This window comes from Macrobrachium rosenbergii, chromosome 5 (genome assembly GCF_040412425.1).
Source record: "Macrobrachium rosenbergii isolate ZJJX-2024 chromosome 5, ASM4041242v1, whole genome shotgun sequence".
Taxonomy (NCBI): domain Eukaryota; kingdom Metazoa; phylum Arthropoda; class Malacostraca; order Decapoda; family Palaemonidae; genus Macrobrachium; species Macrobrachium rosenbergii.
This window is the reverse complement of record NC_089745.1, coordinates 8,624,163-8,642,386: the sequence shown is the minus strand read 5'-3', so window position 1 is coordinate 8,642,386 and position 18,224 is coordinate 8,624,163. Positions and strand designations below refer to the sequence as shown.

The following is an 18,224-nucleotide window of genomic DNA, read 5'->3' as shown; positions in this document are numbered from 1 at the left end:
GGAAACCATTGTGCCGAATTTGTCCGTCCGTCCGCACTTTTTCTGTCCGCCCTCAGATCTTATCAAACAAACCAAATTGCAGCCTTCTAGCCTCAGTAGTTTTGATTTTATTTAAAGTTAAAGTTAGCCACAACCATGCTTCTGGCAACGACATAGGCCAGGCCACGACCGGGCCGTAGTTAAAGTTTCATGGGCCACGGCTCATACAGCATTACAGCGAGACCACCGAAAGCGAGATCTATTTTTGGTGGCCCTGAATATACGAAGTAAAGAATACTTGGTTGCGTCGAAGAAACTTCGACGCATTATTACTTGTTTTTATACGATCTTGCTGTTATTTTTTTCATACGATCTTTCTGTAAATTTTTTACACGATCTTGCTGTCAATTTTTTTTTCATACGATCTTTCTGTAAATTTTTTTTTTACACGATCTTGCTGTCAATTTTTTTTAATAAGATCTTGCGGTCAATTTTTTTATGCGATCTTGCTGTCAATTATTTTCATATGATCTTGTAATTTTTTTTTTCATACGATTTTGCTGTCAATTCTTTTTATACGATCTTGCTGTCAATTTTTTTTCACACGATCTTGCTGTCAATTTTTAAAAATTACTTGAAACTTCTATGGCCACCCTTCCGCTATGAGCTTCAGAACCGAATTTTGATTGACCTAAGGAACTATGCAGATGCACGAACGGAGGACACTTGTTTCTTAACCTATTACAGCATCGATGTCCAGCAAACATCACCAACCAGGCGGGTGTTAATGACATCTCCTTAGCGAAGTCTCGACCCAACTGATACTGCGAAAACTAATTAACACCTGGAGTCATCGGTTCTACCACCAATTACTCTCTCTCTCTCTCTCTCTCTCTCTCTCTCTCTCTCTCTCTAAAGACTGCAGCTGCAAATGCACACAAGACCATCCGAAGCAACAAGAACCCTAATTAGCCAGGGCGTCCAACGCGAAGGCACTGGAGGAGGAGGAGGAGGAGGAGGAGGAGGAGGAGGAGGAGGAGGTGAAGGTGAAGGTCCAGGACGGCAGAGAGAGATCTTCCTTTGGAACAAGACCCTGAACTGAATCATTAACATGGCCGATAAACAGCGCGCCCGCATTCACGCTGCCATTATTAGTATGAAGTCTGGATCGCCGGGTCAACACAAGGCTTCGTATTTGTCCTCCTACATTAGTGTCTTTCAACAGTTGAGAGAGAGAGAGAGAGAGAGAGAGGAGAGTTTGTCCTCCCACATTAGAATCTTTCAACTGTTTAGGCTAATGCGCCATATTCTCTCTCTCTCTCTCTCTCTCTCTCTCTCTCTCTCTAGAGAGAGAGAGAGAGAGAGAGAGAGAGAGAGAGAGAAGGGGGGGGGATTTGTCCTCCCACATTAGAATCTTTCAACTGTTTAGGCTAATGGTGCGTATTCTCTCTCTCTCTCTCTCTCTCTCTCTAGAGAGAGAGAGAGAGAGAGAGAGAGAGAGAGAGAGAGAAGGAGGATAGTTGTCCACCAACATTAGAATCTTTCAACTGTTAGGCTAATGTGCCGTATTCGAGAGAGAGAGAGAGAGAGAGATATTTGTCCTCCTACATTAGAATCTTTTTAGACTGTTTAGGCTGATGTGCTGTCTGAGAGAGAGAGAGAGAGAGAGAGAGAGAGAGAGAGAGAGAGAGAGAGAGAGAGAGAGAGAGAGAGAGAAGTATTTGTCCTCCTACATTAGAATCTTTCGACCGTTCAGGCCGATGTGCCGTCTGAGAGAAAGAGAGAGAGAGAGAGAGATAAACTTATCATCCATGGCCCCACCATTAATGTTTCAGTAGCATTACTGACAGAACGTCTAATTTAGTAACCACATCCCCCAAAAAGGCACACACACGCACACACAAGCACACACACACATGACATTTGATATTTTTCAAATATCAAGCCACAAATAACCTATTGGCATCGAATTCGCCAAACTTTGGGAATAACTTCCAACCAAATGGCATTAACCTATATTCAAATGCACCTACCCGGACAGGATTCAAACAGTTTATTATCATAAATAAATATTTCCTTTGGATGCAAGTTATTTCTGGGGGACAGTCACTTTAGTATTAATAGAATATGTATATGTATATATATACATATACATATACACTGTATACATACATATATATATAGTCTATATTCTACAAATACGGCACCTTTTTACCAGATACGTATGTAATTGTAATAGCCACAATGCCCTCTTAACTTCTCGAGTTCTTCACACTTTTTGGATACTCTTGTCACTGCAAGAGTGCTGATACTGTGGGTTCGAACCCTAGTACCGGACATCAGAACTTACTTCATATTTCTTGCATATGGATCTAAGCCTTTGTAGTTACAGGCGCACTATCCAAAGTGAGAAGAATTCGACGAGAAAAGAGGGCACTATGGCCATTACAATATATATATATATATATATATATATATATATATATATATATATATATATATATATATATATATATATATATATATATATATATTATATATATATATATGTATATATAAAACATACCACCCACAAACAAACCACCAGCTTTCCATACTAGCCTATACAGGCAACTCATAAACGTATACATGTACAGTATACATCTGTGTACACATCTGTACTTCACGTGCCAAGCAAGAACTTAAGATTAAAAAAACTGTGCTAAATATATAAAACACATATAAAAAATAACACATAAAATACAAGCGACTACGAGTTCTTCCGTACACCTGACCTAGCGACTAAAAGTAACAACTAAAAGCGCACAGTTGTACCAAAGGTACACGACAATCATCGCATGCACAGTACGATGTCGTGTAAGCTAAGGTAAGTTGTGCTATATAAAAAAGAGAAGGTTAAATAAAAATTTAAAAATGGGGACGATCCGCACAGGGGATGGTGGAGGATGATATAAAGAAGGGGGCATGGTACATAACTACATGGAAAAATGGAATGGGATAATGAGACTGGAAGAGAAGTACAAAGGAAAATGGAATGGAATAATGGGACTGGACGAGTACAAGTGAAAATGGAATGGGATAATGAGACTGGAAGAGAAGTACAAGGGAAAATGGGATGGGATAATGAGACTGGAAGAGAAGTACAAGGGAAAATGGAATGGGATAATGAGACTGGAAGAGAAGTACAAGGGAAAATGGAATGGGATATACAGTATATTGAGACTGGAATAGAAGGAAAAGGGAAAATGGAATGGGATAATGAGACTGGAAAAGAAGTACAAGTGAAAATGGAATGGGATAATGAGACTGGAAGAGAAGTACAAGTGAAAATGGAATGGGATAATGAGACTGGAATAGAAGTACAAGGGAAAATGGAATAGGATCATGAGACTGGAATAGAAGTACAAAGGAAAATGGAATGGGATAATGAGACTGGAATAGGAGTACCGGTACAAGGGAAAATGGAATGGGATAATGAAACTGGAAGAGACAAGGGAAAATGGAATGGGATAATGAGGCTGGAAGAGACAAGGGAAAATGGAATGGGATAATGAGACTGGAAGAGGAGTACCGGTACAAGGGAAAATGGAATGGGATAATGAGACTGGAAGAGACAAGGGAAAATGGAATGGGATAATGAGACTGGAAGACAAGGAAAATGGAATGGGATAATGAAACTGGAAGAGACAAGGGGAAAATGGAATGGGATAATGAGGCTGGAAGAGACGAGGGAAAATGGAATGGGATACTGAGACTGGAAGAGACAAGGGAAAATGGAATGGGATAATGAGACTGGAAGAGAGTTAGGCGGTACAAGGGAAAATGGAATGGGATAATGAGACTGGAAGAGGAGTACCGGTACAAGGGAAAATGGAATGGGATAATGAGACTGGAAGAGACAAGGGAAAATGGAATGGGATAATGAGACTGGAAGACAAGGGAAAATGGAATGGGATAATGAAACTGGAAGAGACAAGGGAAAATGGAATGGGATAATGAGGCTGGAAGAGACAAGGGAAAATGGAATGGGATAATGAGACTGGAAGAGGAGTACCGGTACAAGGGAAAATGGAATGGGATAATGAGACTGGAAGAGACAAGGGAAAATGGAATGGGATAATGAGACTGGAAGACAAGGGAAAATGGAATGGGATAATGAAACTGGAAGAGACAAGGGAAAATGGAATGGGATAATGAGGCTGGAAGAGACGAGGGAAAATGGAATGGGATACTGAGACTGGAAGAGACAAGGGAAAATGGAATGGGATAATGAGACTGGAAGAGGAGTAGCGGTACAAGGGAAAATGGAATGGGATAATGAGACTGGAAGAGAAGGAACAGAAAATGACAACAGCTGCATTTGGAAGGGGGGGTGGGGGTTTTCCACGGTGGTTAAAAAAAAAAATCCAAGAAACGGTACAGGGATAGTATATAAAGCTACATTGGAACGAGGCCGGGCAGATGATATGAGGCCGGGCAGATGATATAAAGCCAAATGAGAGGGATTCTAGGAATAATTATAAAGCCACTTTCAAGTACCGGACCGAATGATCCAAGGAATATTATAAAGCTATAATGTAAGTACCGGATCGGAAGATACAAGTAGCCTAATATTATAAAGCTATAATGTAAGTGCCGGACTGGAAAATACAAGGAATGGTTATAAAGCTAGTATCAAGTACCGGACCGGAAGATACAAGGAATGGTTACAAAACTACACGTTAAAACGGACTGGAGGATACAAGGAATGGTTATAAAGCTACACGTAAAATGGACCGGAGGATACAAAGAGTGGTTATAAAGCTACACGTAAGGTAAGGTTATACAAACAAAAATCCGACCGGAGATGCATTATATACGCCAAACAAGGAAGGGAACAGCGCGTGATATAAAGCCACAAGGGAAGGAAAGTTTATAAAGCTTCATGGAAGGGGGATATAAAATAAGATGGTACAGAACTACATAACAAAATACCTCGGAAGCAAAGGCACCCAGGTAAATGAACTCACCTGAAAATTTATAAACTAGGACATAGAAATGTATAGTATAAGATGCAGCGTTAGCACACACGCATATAGGCTATATATATATATATATATATATATATATATATATATATATATATATATATATATATATATATATATATATATATATATAAATATATGTGCTATATGTAATTGACTGATTGATTTTTGGCTATTAAAACTGGCGCAATTGACTGATTGATTTTGGCTATTAAAACTGGCGCATATATAATATATATATATATATATATATATATATATATATATATATATATATATATATATATATATATATATATATATATATATATATATATATATATATATATATATATATATATATACACACATGAATGTATTTATCATAGAGTAACATCATCTTACATAGCCTAATTACAACTACAAAAATTTTATATAAAAAAATCAATCACGCAATAAGTCAAGAAAAACACGCCCTAAAATCACAGCCCCCGAACAATTTCCAACCCTCAAAAAACCTCTGCCACAAAACAAGAGAAAACCTCACACACAACCGGGCAGCGCCTTATAAAAAAAATACTTCTCGGCAGGAGATTAAATATTCATCAAGATATTAAAACGCCCCGAAAACTTGCGTATTCCACGCTACATTAATGTAAGAGACTCCCCACAAGACTTGCGGCTGCAGACTGCAGCTTATTGCTGCAAATATATATACACAAGTCTCCCGCGGATTTCATTTGCCTCCCTCGTGAACTGTACCATTCTGCTTTAATTACTACGATTTGCACGGGGTTAAAAAAAAAAAAAAATTCACAGAGGAAAGTGTGCGCGGAATATAATGGAAAGGCTGTAGTATGTATGTATGGATGTATGTATGTGTATGTATATATATATATAGACTGCATATATACAGCCTATAAATATATATATATATATATATATGCATATATATATATATATATATATATATATATATATATATAGCCTACATATATATCTAATTACAGCCATTGCATTATATTACATACAGTTTCCTCTGAAAATGTTAACCAGTAGACATTATATATATATATATATATATATATATATATATATATATATATATATATATATATATATATATATATATTAAGCACGTGTGTGCGCGCTGAAATTTCATATTTACATCTTCAAGAGAGAGAGAGAGAGAGAGAGAGAGAGAGAGAGAACCTGCAACCGAGACGAATCCACCACACAAATAAAAAAATTTCTCTTGAGATCACAATTTTTACAATCCGTCCTTGAGAACGCAACACCTCTCCTCTGAGAGAGAGAGAGAGAGAGAGAGAGAGAGAGAGAGAGAGAGAGAGAGAGAGTAAGCCGTGTTTTCGAAACCCAGGGTGCCTCCGTAAACCGGCCCACCTGCTTGCTCCATCGCCCCTTTAAAATAGCGTCTTTCGGCGATGATGAAAAGGAGCAGCGCGATATCCATTGGCCAATTATGAAATTACGAAATAATAATAATAATAATAATAATAATAATAATAATAATAATAATAATAATAATAATAATATACAAAAAATTAACCTATTTAAATATTTTGTTTATCTGGCAAATACTGAAACCGCAAAAAAAAATTACATACCTCACACAAGATAAGTTGCAAAAAAAAAAAAAAAATAATAATTTTTTTAACATATTTTGTCTAGTATTTGGCAAATCAGTGACAAGGAAAAATAGCTTTTTCAAAGCGCCATACATCTGTCAACTACTTGGCAAAAACTAAAAATAAAAAATAGCTCTATCAAAACGCCATACATCTGTCAGTCTGTTTGGCATAAACTATAAATAAATGGTTCTATCAAAACTCCATACATTTGTCAGTCTATTTGGCAAAAATTATAAATAAAAACAGCTTTATCGAAACGACATACATCTGTCAGTCTATTTTCCAAAACCTAAAAAAAAAAAATTATCAAAACATCCGAAAAAACTAAACATAAAAAAAGCTTTATCAAAACGACATAAATCTGTCAGTCTATTTGGCAAAGAGTCAAAATAAAAATAGCTCTATCAAAACGACTTAACCTACATCTGCCAGGCTATATAGCAAAAACTAAAAATAAAAAATACCTTCATCAAAAGGTATACTAGGCCTACATCTATTTGACAAAAAACTAAAAAAAAAAAAAAAAACTATTGACTTACAATTTCTACAGAAATACAAAAAAAAAAGCTCTACAAAACGTCTAACATCAGCTAGCCTGTTTGGCAAAAACTAAAAAAAAAAAAAAAAACTATCGAAAATTATGGTACTGTTTCTACTGATATCTAGCAAAAAATGAATAAAACAAGAAAGTAGCTCTATCACAACGACTTACTGGGCAAAAACTAATATATATATATATATATATATATATATATATATATATATATATATATATATATATATATATATATATATATATTATATATATATATATATAATATATATATATATATATATATATATATATATATATATATAATATTATATATATATATACAGTATATATATATATATATATATATATATATATATATATATATATATATATATATATATATAACCTATCTGTCAAGACTGACAGTATATACTATTCCTACTGAAATTTAGCAAAAACTAAAAAAAAAAAAAAATTACTCTATCAAATGACTTACTAATATTACTTGAAAATTACAGACTCACACACAAACACTATTCATATCCATTACGGTATAAATACGGGGTCGAGACAGGTATCAACGGGCGCAAAATAAATTCCAATTCGTGGCGGGTCCGGGAAACTCGTTAGAAGAGCGAGGAAAAACTGGGGAAAACTGTTTTTGTCCTAATTTATGGGGCAAAGCTTAGCCTATCTATTTCGGATTTCAACGGAAATCTACGGCACAAGCGGATGGGAATAAGCGAGATAAAACAGAATTATATCGAAGTCCCTCTTTTCCTGTCGAACTAAAAATTGTCACCATTAGTGCTGTGAATTATGGAATGGAACGGAACACACACTGGAGCCTATGAGGTCATTCAGAGCTGGAAAAGAAATTGAGAGTAGGTAGGTTGAAAGGTGTAACAGGAGGAAAACCTGGCAGTTGCACTATGAGATAGGCTAGGCTAATTGTTAGGAGGGGGTGGATAGCGAGATGGAAGAAAGATAATATGAATGGAGGTACAGTAAAAGGAATGGAAGGGGTTGCAGCTAGGCGCCGAAGGGACGCTGCAAAGAACGTTTAGTAATGCCTACAGTGCGCCTTGTGAGGTGCACTGATGCCACTAATCGCATACGGGGGATGTGAATTATGTTGTAAATACTATCTACATCAGTCTATGGACACTAAGAAAAGGATTAAGTACTGATATTAGTTTTTGTTTTAAATACAATCCCAAGATATAAAATCATTATAAAAATATAAAACTGTGATTGTTATCATATTCGAATAAAATGCTGAATCTTTACCAAGACTAGATACTAAACCCGTAACCAATGTCATTGCTCAACAAGAAATGTACTAATAATCATAACTAATGAGACAGAAAAAATGTTTACGCTAACTACTAGAAAGGGCATGACCATCTTCCATATTATATATATATATATATATATATATATATATATATATATATATATATATATATATATACATATATAGGCCTACATAGCCTACATAGATACTTTGCAGCGTTCCATATGATTTTTCAATACTGTATTCTTTCTCAGCATTATATTGTATATATATAAATATAAATAATTAAATATACATATATATATATATATAGGCTATATGCAATACACGCTGAGAAACAATACAGTATTGAAAATCATACGGAACGCCAAGCAGAGTAAGTACCTATCAGGCCTATGTAGAAAAAAGATAGCCGAGTAAAAAATCAATGAAGCAAGCTAAATCATTCCACTAAGGTAATCTGAAGCAAATTCAACAACTTTAAAACCATAAAAATAACCTCTTCAACACCCAAGAAAGACGGAAAAATCACACAAACGCACAATCTCTGTAGTACTCACAAATCTCTACACATCTCCACCAATGTCAAGAACATCAACGCTGGTTCCATACCGAGCAATGGAAAGACTCCGCGCTAGCAATAACGCTGATTTGAACTCATTCCATTCCATTATTTTTCCTTCCTTACCCCTCCCCTACTCCCAGAACGCCCCCTCCCCCTTTTTTTAAAGGATATCCTGCGTTGTGACGTTTCTTATTGCTTCATAAACGTCGTTCTCCATCTCCTCTCTTATAATACTACTCTGCACAAGATCCGACGAGCAGAACTGTGAAATCTCTTTTTTCCTTCTTCTTCTTCTTCACTGTTATGCTTTTCTTTTCTGCTCCCTGTTTTTACGCTCCGGCCACTTAATAGTTTCATTCATCAGCTTTTCGCGTCTTTCGTAAAATAAAAAAAAAAATACTTTAAAAACGCGGAAGTTGACGATGCTTATGAATTAATAAAAACAACATCTATTTATTACGCACTCGTGATAAGTACAAACTCATTACAGAGAAGGGTAAAAAAATGTAAAATGAAAAATTTATAAATTTACAAAACAAGTTTCATAAAATGCGTCGTCAATTTTTAAATACGAGAAAAAAATGAATGTCCGATAAATAAGAGAAGACCATAAACTCAAAGACGTATAATAAAAATTAAATAAATATATAAATATATAAGCTAAGAAAAACATCAACATACCATCAACATTTAAAGAGGCGATGCAACAGCAAATAGAGAAAGCATTTGCTGCGACGCAACAAACAGACGAATAAACGGAACATCAAATAAATAAGAATACTGTAAAAAGAAACAGCAATTTCTCCCGCGCGTTTTCTACAATATTTATCACATGATTATCCGGCTTGGAAAGAGATATCCGGCACACAGGTGAAGTATATTAAATCACTTGATTAAAAAACAAATAAAAGGTTTTACAAACACGGGGAAGTGTTTGTTTCTTCTGTATATATGTGTATATATATATATATTCACACATCTATATATGTATATATATATATATATATATATATATATATATATATATATATATATATATATATATATATATATATATATATATATATATATATATATATATATATATGCATATATACATTTATATAAAGGTTATTTTATTAATTTTACGCGACTCTTTTTTTTTTTTTTATGTTCACAGACAGCCTAGTAAGCCACATAGGCTATTGTTTAATATCAAATTCTCTATAATTTCCAGGGGGGTATAATTTAACTTGGAAAGTTCATCTTCCCGGCGAGGATTCGAACCTAGACCTAGGGTTTGTATAAAGACTAACAGTCCTTCTCTGTCACTTGACAATCAATCAATCAGTATATATTATATATATATATATATATATATATATATATATATATATATATATATATATATATATAACCCTATATATACATAGTACACATATATGTATAAAAGCATTATATATATATATATATATATATATATATATATATATATATATATATACATAACCCCTAATACCGGTATGCTAAACAGCTCTTCTCCGGCGCTTTCTCATGAATATCACGTGGCGCCCAATTCGGAGCGATTACCCGCCAAGGAACCAAAATTCTTTCATTCCTCACACTGGCGGGAAAGCAAAACGGATGGCGTACTAAGCGGAAGAGCCCCTTTAACAATCTAAGATTCATGCGAAAATACAAAGCTGGGTACTAAGTTTTTTTTTTTTTCCTCCCTCCCTCTTCTCTCTCCCTTTCCTCTTCTCGTTCCTTCTTGTGTACCCATAAAAATAAACATTTCTCCGCTGGGAAGACAGGAGAGGTGGTGGAAGGGGGGAGGGGGACGGGGATTGGTCTAGGAAGAGGAGGAGGAGATGGAGGAGGAAGATGAGTAGTAGAAGGCGTGGAGGGAAGGAGTGAATTTCTCTAACTTCCAGGCCGATACTGAGATGTGATCTCTCGCTAACACATCTCACACTGACGCCAAGAAAAGAGAATAAAACGGAGGTATTTTGTCGTGTAAAATTCCGGCAAACATTTAACATATCAAAAATAAATCTCACCGTTTTAAATTTAAGAACAATAGCAAAATGCTGTGGTACTTTGCCACCTGAAATTTATTTTACAAAAATACCCGGCAATGCAACAACCCTGATGCGCTTTTACCTTTAAAAACATTGTAATGCACAGAGCGTTTATTAGTGCTGTATTGACTACGGGTGTTTCCAATAATAATACGCAGTACTTTATTTCAGCTCAGAGACCATATACAAATGCAGAGTGCAAAGTGCTTTTGTGGTTAATAAACCTGCGTAACTCTTGTAAACAGCAGCAATTTTCAAAAACAGATTATGCAAAATTTTAATTCCACACAGCTTACCAATTTATTCCAATCGCCTTCTACAAATCTGACAGGGATATAGCCTAGTTTGATAATAATAATAATAATAATAATAATAATAATAATAATAATAATAATAATAATAATAATAATAATAATAATAATAAGTACGAAATATGAATTCCTTACATGATAATTTTATTTAGCAAAAGTTACCTAAATAAATGACGCTTTCCATACGAACAATTAGCACATTACTGAATAAAAAAATTCTGATATAACTACAAGTCTTGGTTCAAAGTACAATGCATCTTGGGCACAATCAAGTTTAGACTAACAGGATTAGAGTAAGATCATACTACACTATGCGTATGAAAACGCTGAATGAATCACGTAGACCTAGTCTCAGGCTAGCCTATTGTATTACATGGGAAAAGTAATACGAATCTTGGACTTGAGTTCACATTTAGCCTAAAAACAACAGTCTAGGCCTAGTTATCTTACCGCTGAAGTAGCCTACACATCGTTCTAAAGGAGAAAACAAAACAAGACAAAAATAAAAATAATAAAAAAAAAAGGTAAACGTAATACGCACTATAAAAAAAATTACATCTGACGCAGCACGAAAATAAAACTCAGTACATTTTACCGAATATCTAAAATCAAAAAAATGAATGTCATCCTGAATAGCTTATACAAACATAGCGACCGCATGAAAGTGATGGATGCAGCAACTGAGTGCATATCAATAATCAATAGCAGTAAATAAAATCTAAAGCATCGATGGTTTTTTTACCTATACCAAAAGCAAGGAGTGGCAGTTTATCATTAATTACGAAAGGTCAGTAAAGCCAGAGTTAGAAAAAGATACTGTCACACATTTTTTTTTTTTACAGAATATGACTACTAAAGGACTTTCCGTTCGATTATGGTCACTTAGACATTTTCTATAGACCTAAATTCATAACATAAAGATGTATAGGCCTACACACTTAGTATATCTGATTCTAGAGATAGTTCAGGGGGGGGGGATACACTACAAAAGTAATAATAACAGTAACAAATCTTATACATTAATGAATGTATAACGTCTTTGTCTCGACTTCACTTTAAAACTTGGTTAAATTTGGTTCCCCTACAATGATTTTATAAGATAAAAAAATTTTTTCCAAAGAAAATTTTTAATTTTAACTGGAGCAAGAAATTTGTGACGTAGATTTTATAAATAAGACACACATACCATACACAAATTTTATATAAATACAAACAAACAATCTTTAAAAAATGGGTAATTTTAACTGAAGCACAAAATTTATTGTGAAGATTTTAAAAATAAGATACACATTTCAATAGGCAAATTTTAAAAAAAATATATTAACCGAAGCAAGAAACTTATTGCAACGTAGACTCAATGATATACACAAATCATACACAATATTTACAAAAATTATGATTAATTTAAAGTGGAGCAAGAAATTCATTGTGACGTCAATACCACATCCAGGTTAAGTCCCCACAAACGTACAATAATATAACGCGAAGTTCTATGCCCAATTACTCATAGGCCTAAATGGATGGCCAAACCCGCGCGGCAAACTAATCCCACTCATCATCGAGTTTTATAAGCCCTTAAATGTTTACTTCGAGCACTTTAGGCCTAAGTGCCGGCTGCATTGGCCAGAAAAAAATGGCAAAATCTATTGTGGTAATTAGTCCCTGCATACTGAGCTGATCCCTTTCATAAATATTTCTCAAACTACTCTCGACCCCTCAAGTGTCCAGGCTTACTTGACCAACATATATAGCCTCTCCTATCTCAAGTGCCTAGGCCTATTTTAAATACAAAAGCCTCCTCCCTACTCTTTTCCCTAAACTGCAGGGGGTAAGGCCCTATCCCCACACAGAAATTTCAAGATTAACCTATGGCACATCTTATGAGTAAACTTCCTAATAAACGGCCCAACGTACCAAACGGGGGACCCTTTCCCCCTCGGAGGCAAATAATAAACTTTGCCCTTTGAGGAACGTACACGGACCCTCTGACCAATATACATCAAAAGCCATCTTGACCACAAAGCGACTTATTTTTATTCAGCATATTTAATCATCTGCAATAGGCCTAAAAGGACGCAAACATGAAAAAAGATGAGGCTGCATGTGTGTTTGTGAAAAACGGATAACGATGAGAGAAAATTCAAGTAACAAGTATGTGTACATTCCAACGAACACTTATTCGCTCACAAAAACGTCGGAGCAAACTCACACAGGGAACAAGATTACCCATCTCCAGCGACGAAGGCCTTTCAAATTCCCCAAACCCGTCTGGAAATTACCTAGCCAAGGCAATCATGACCTTAAAAAAAAAGCAATACCCATTCACTGCAACCGTGGAACTGGAAGGAAAAAGGAAAGGGTTATAAAAAAGAGCCAAGAACTTTATATTTGTATCAGTCCAAATTACTTCCGAATAGCTGCAACTCGGACCTGGCCATATTGATCTTCCCAACATCCTAGCTTCACTATCTTGCGACTCCTCTTTAGCATAGGGTACTATAACAACGGTGTAGCTTATGGCAGCTCTCTCTCTTTCTCTCTATTTCTCTCTTTCTCAAACACTCTACCTTTGACAGGGAAAATTATCTAAACTTATCATAACAAACGAAAGATACGTCACACTCGTCTGCAGTCTTTCGTGTATACAACATAGGCTTACACACAATCCCATCAACACTAAATATACCACGACAACCGATAGATTTCCTTTTTATTCAACACAACACAAATGCAATAATGAGCATCCGAATTAATATAAAATTGAAGTATACGTCACTCCGAATCCTCAACTACTAGCAGGCCTCACCTATTCAAATTCTATGATGGCAAACAAGATTCGTGCAGTCCTACAGAAGAGCATCTCAAATTATGTCTCGTCTAGTGTGGGCGAAAACCACGTTCCCTAACCACTGGTAACAGACACAAAATCATAATTACTCAAACCATCATTTCACAAACAATTCCACATAAACATTAAATTAAATTATTTGCTATTATAACGTACTTTTCGTGAGAAAGTTTACTGTGTGAATAAGGCACCTACGATATATAAATATAATATATATATATATATATATATATATATATATATATAATATATATATATATAAACTTAACTTTTTCGATTAATAAACGCCCAAAGGAAATACGAACGACCATATGTGTCCCATGAAATACCAAACTATTGCTAGCCTACGTCACACCCAACCAAAGTTCTTCCTTAGTCATATACCAATGCTTGAATACAACTTACGTATTATTAACGACAGCGAATTTGAGGCAAATGACTGGCACCTGTTACCGGGCACTTAAGCTGAAAAAAGTGTCACTTCGACGTAGATATTAAAAGTTTAAATAATAATAATGACATAAACACGGTCCCCGTCATGCCTAATCGTCAACTTACGCATATAACCGTAGTTATTCAGTCTGTAAGCTCCCTGGTAACTAGTAATACGCTAAACAATAAAATACATTTATGAGATTCGTTTTGCTTTTATTTACTATTGTTTTTATTATATTTTGAAACGAAAAATAAACTGGAAAAAACAACAGGCCAAGATTTGTTAAAATATAAAATATAAGAATATTTAAAAATATAAAATTAATCCGTTTAAAGGATTCGTTTTTCTTATAAATCGTACTTTCGATTATATTTTGAAAAATGACGAATAAACTGGACAAAACATTGGGCCTGGTTTTTACATCAGTAAATGAATATAAATTCTTTTACACAAAGTGATTTCTTATACTTGTAGTAGTTTTAATATATAAATGAAAAATAAATGGGTTGAGCTTTTTCCACGACGGGTTAATTCTCGATAACTTCAAAAATCAAGTCCCAAAACTAATATAACTCCATTTAGCCTGAGAGATACGCTTTTCTTATATTTATCGTCGTTTTGATGTTTTAAATGAAGAACACGCTGAAAAAACGACAGGCCTGGTTTCTGCCGAGATGGGCCTCTCGATAACCTCGAAAATAAGTCCCAAACTACGATCACAACACATGCTGGGATACGTGTAATACTCTACCTAGATCGTAATACACGCATACATTCGCATACACGGACGAGGTAAATTACGTTCGAAATAACTCACCTATCATACATGGTAGAACCTGTGGGGCCGTGGTGTTGTTGTAGGTGGTTGTAGGAGGCGATATCCAAAAAGTACAATCCAGACAAACAATCCTCTTTATACCAAATACCTTCTTTTATAGGGAAAAAATATTGAACTCACTTTTCACTTTTATTTCATTTGTATAATACGGTGCAACCCTTTTTCCTTTCCTTTCCTTTATTTTCAAAATTACTCTCACTTTTTTGCTTTTCAAAACGACAGAATAATATAATCTCGAATAATCTCGCTCAACAAAATCACATTCGAAGGAAACGAAAACTTTTTTTATTATTATTTTTTTTACTTTTTTTTCTTTTTAGGGGTCAAGCCACCAACCACTGCGAGCACCTTTTCGTGTGGCCAGCGAAACTTTCACGGGATTATTCACTCCATCGCTCGTATTTCATCGGGTAAGACGATGGGAAAGCATTCTGCAAGACTTGGCTGTACGTTAACACACATCCACTGGTTTGATCCTTATCATGTTAGCTCATTTATTCCACTTTATTTCACACACAATGGAAAATGACGGAGAGAAGAGGGAGCGACACAGTCTGTACACGCCGATGACTCAACTGACACTGACTCGCCAGCCAACAGCCAACCTGCCCGGAGGCTAAGACGCGCAGGGCTACCAACCTCAGAGGTCAGCGTCGACTTCACCGCCATTATATGTATTCGCACAGAGAAGAATTTGGAATACCGTCCTGCAGTTTCGCCGAACGAGATGGCATTCCTCTCAAGACAAGAAACAGAAACATGAACTGAGATAGTTAAACGTATTTCTAGCGAAAGAGAGAGAAGATTACGAAAAAGCGGACGAAACAGAAAAAGCCAGGCCTACAAACCAAAATCACGTTGCCACCAGTCCATCTTGAGATTCCTGCGGAATTCATCAAAATGTGCAGTTATTATAAACATATTTCACTGTTTCGCTGCCGCGCTTCATAAATTCGAACTAAAAGTCGCTTGGGCGACTTTGGGAATTACCGCTAATTTCCAGCGGTGGGTTAATCGGCCGGTCGGTACTACCGTCTTGTCACATCAACAATACAGAAATGATTTTGAGAAACGTGGAATGTTTATCTCAAATTGTGTTTGAATCAGATGCAGTAGAAAGATTTACATAATTAAAACCAAAGAACTACGTTGAAAACTCATGGAATGAAGTGTTGAAAAAGTCAGTTATAAGATTTAATCACATATATATATATATATATATATATATATATATATATATATATATATATGTATATATATTCATAACTGAGATTTTCAACACTTCATTCTGTGTATGTGTGTATATATATACTGTATATGTATACATACACACATACACACACACACACACACACACACACATATATATATATATATATATATATATATATATATATATATATATGTATATATTATAGAGAAAAGATGAATCATAATAATAAACTTGGTGTTCAAACTTCTGTTAAACATTGTAGCTGCATCAGCAGAATGTATTCATCAGAAAATATCATGATTGCATTTATGCACAAATGAGGTGGCTGTTTAAACCTTTGCCTGATCATTTAGACGCTCATGACATTAATCATTCCCCGAATGTGTCTATTTAGTTTCAGGTCAATGAAGCTTCTCCGCGTGCAGCTTCAGATGCAATTGAAACGTATGCAATGTTATTATTACTGCAATAGTATTTTGCAACATCAGTGCTAAGTATGGAGTTGCAAATTCCATCTTCCCTATCCACTGAGATGACTTTTAGGCCTACACTAAGCAGAGCAGCAAGGATGCTTTCATTTTCTTTTATTTTCTTTTTAGCTGGTCTGCTGATATAGTGGTTAGTGTCGTGGCATGCCACTCAGATGTAAGCGGGTTAGTCTCACCCAGGGCGATGAAAAATCACTGGCTCTTTATCATGATCAGTTACCGCTGGTGAAACCAACATTCTTTGGAAGCTTGAATTTCAAGTCAATGGCTTCTGTGTGCTTGTTCCATGTGAATGGGTTTCATCTACTGAAACAGTAGCCTAATGGTAATAGTCTTCAGGCATTAGTGTTCCTTAATTGTGAAAAGGTTGTCAGTCACTGGCCTCAAGACAGCAGTCTTATATCCCATTTTGGAGGAACTTCCTCTCACCAATGGATCCACAACCCTATTGCTAGGTGCTCCTTTCCTTAATGTTTACATAATCTGAGCCTGAAACCTCTGTCACCTCTTGGGGCAGCAATGTCTATTTTTTTTTTTTATAAAGCAATGTCACTTTTCGTTGTTAAGACAGTTGTTGGTACCAAGGGAGAGGCTTTCAGGAGTTATTTAGGGTACATTTCCTTCCCCAACGGATTCACAACCCCGAACTAGGCGCTCCTCTGCCTTGGGATAAAGTGGGATAGAATCCTAGTCACTGGCACTTCCTTAGAGCAGCACTGTCAGAATAGCAACATAATACCACTATATATATATATATATATATATATATATATATATATATATATATATGTGTGTGTGTGTGTGTGTGTGTACATATATATGTATATATACATATATGTATATATATACATATATATATATATATATATATATATATATATATATATATATATATATATATATGAATATCCTTTACTGAAATCTAACAGCGTTCTACTAAGTTTAAAAGGCCCATAAAACACTAACTACATAACAAAGCCATGTACATTTCGATTA

The 18,224-nt window shown here is 35.1% G+C and overlaps 1 protein-coding gene across 11 annotated transcripts in view; it reads right to left on the bottom strand.

Moving 5' to 3' along the window:
- Eph (Eph receptor tyrosine kinase) overlaps window positions 1-16,125 on the bottom strand; it is a 1,032,492-nt gene extending 1,016,367 nt beyond the window's left edge. For 8 of the 11 annotated variants that reach the window (XM_067103458.1, XM_067103461.1, XM_067103465.1 and 5 more), the window contains exon 1: window positions 15,507-16,124. The gene's annotated coding sequence lies outside the window, so the exon portion shown is untranslated. Of the gene's footprint in view, window positions 1-15,506 lie in introns of all 11 variants that reach the window. The other 3 variants (XM_067103463.1, XM_067103464.1, XM_067103469.1) reach the window with 2 other exon arrangements.
- Between the last annotated feature and the right edge of the window lie 2,099 nt (window positions 16,126-18,224).